The sequence below is a fragment of the Otolemur garnettii genome, unplaced genomic scaffold (genome assembly GCF_000181295.1).
Source record: "Otolemur garnettii isolate 467f Iridium unplaced genomic scaffold, OtoGar3 scaffold00176, whole genome shotgun sequence".
Lineage (NCBI taxonomy): Eukaryota > Metazoa > Chordata > Mammalia > Primates > Galagidae > Otolemur > Otolemur garnettii.
This window is the reverse complement of record NW_003852571.1, coordinates 2326720-2328864: the sequence shown is the minus strand read 5'-3', so window position 1 is coordinate 2328864 and position 2145 is coordinate 2326720.

Genomic DNA, 2145 nt, shown 5'->3' with positions numbered 1-2145 from the left:
AAAAAAAAAAAAAGAGTGACCACTGCATATGATACCTAGACTCTTAAGTTTTGTCCCAGAGTCAACGTAGCAGCCTCTTGCACCAGCCTGGCAGTGACTACAAGTGTTCTCAGGCACAGGGGGGCATCCTTTTGAGACCCTGTCAAGTTGCTTAGAGAGATAAGCAACTGGTCCTGCCCGGGATGCTACATTTTGGGTGAGTACATGCCAGCTATTCTATTTCTTTCTGATACATACATTTCAAAAGGCTTGGCCAGGTCAGAGAGGCCTAATGACAGGGCTGCCTGAAATTTTTCCTTTAGCCTCTTGAAGGCTTTTGGTTGGTCAGATTTCTACTCTATTGACCTTTTCTCTCCCCCCTCCCCCACTTTGTGGCTTGATACAATGGTTTGGCCAGTCTGTATATTTCACACAGTCTTTCATACAAATCCCTAGGGCTTTCATCTTTTGCATGACCTCAGCCACCTTTCAGATGTTTGTGGCTATTTGGCTTTCCTACACTGACAGGAACATGGTCAAGTTTGGGTCCAGGGTAAGAAAATGAAATCATTGGCTCAGTGCCTGTAGCTCAGCAGCTAGGGTACCAGCCACATGCACCAGAGCCAGGGGATTTGAACCCGGTTCGGGCCTGCCAAACAACAATGACAACTGCAGCCAGAAAATGGCTGGGCATTGTGGCAGGCACCTGTGGTCCCAGCTGCTTGGGAGGCTAAGGTGGGAGGATCACTTGAGCCCAGGAGTCTGAGGTTGCTGTGAGCTGTGATGCCACAGCACTCTACTGAGGGCAACATGGTGAGACTCTGTCTAAAAAAAAAGAAAGAAAAAATGAAATCATTTAGCAGTCACCCACAAGTGTCTACAAGTTCTAGATGTTGAGACTAAAGTTTACACAATGAGAAAATTAGTATTCTTTTTTTTTTAAATACAGAGTCTCACTATGTTGCCCTTGGTAGAGTGCCATGGTTTCACAGCTCACAGCAACCTCAAACTCTTAGGCTTAAGTGATTCTCTTGCCTCAGCCACCCTACTAGCTGGGACTACAGGCACCTGCTACAATTCCTGGTACTTTTTTTTTTGGTTGCAATTGTCGTATTGTTTAATAGGTCTGGGCCGGGTTCAAACCTGCCAGCCTCGGTGTATGTGGCCTGTGCCTTAACCACTGAGCAATGGGCTCTGAGCCAACATTAGTATTCTTATTTACAGACTTAGCACAGTTCCTAAGTTAATACTTAGTTTTAAGAGTCCCTACAGAGAGGGAGGAACAAGACGGTGGCCGAGTAACAGCTTCCTTGCAACTGGGCATGGTAAGAGTGGGGAGAGAAGACTCCAGACATCTCTGGCTGGTGGAATTTGCCCAGAAACATCCCTTTGGGGACACAGGGAATCAGAGAGAGATTTCTGGACCCCATGAGGAGGACACAAGCTGTGGGAAATTGGCAAGTGGTTGTTCATTCAGTCTAATCCCATAGGCAGTTGTTAGTACAGCAGCAGTGACATTGCAAACTGGAAAGGCCTTACCTGTGAGCTGTTTTGTTTTTTTTGGACTTGGCACTTAGTTGAACTACCTTGGGAGAACTTAGGCAAGAGTGCAGAAGACTTTAAGCGTTGTTTAGGGCCCCAGACTGAGCTCCTGAGCTAGACAGAGGTAATAGTGTTCAACTGTGGGCCACGCAGATGCACTGTGGGAGAACTAACTGCCCCAGTAAACTCCACCCTCATAGTCTCAGAGCAAGGATTGGGTGGGAGTGAGTAATCTAGTAACTGAGCAGCCTAAAGGTGGGGACTGAGACACCTTACAGCCTTGGCCCTCAGGGGCATAGAGTGAGACTGGTTTTTACACACTGGGTAAGTAGATAGTCACTTCAAGAGTGATCCCAATGACAAGTGCTTTCCTGGGAAAGCTTCTGCTTAGCCAAGATTAGCAGTTTAAGTGGGCTGAGTAGAGATTGGGATTTAAGAAAGCAGCAGAGGTGGCCAGTCTCCATGTCATACAGCCATATCAGCATTGTGATTAACATCTGATTCCCCAAAAGATCAGCTGTTGCCCAGACAATATTCAGCAAGATAAATATACTGCTTTTTAAAAAAATTTCAACATTTTCCCTATAGATTTTTCTTTTTTTACTTTCTTTTCTTTCTTCATTT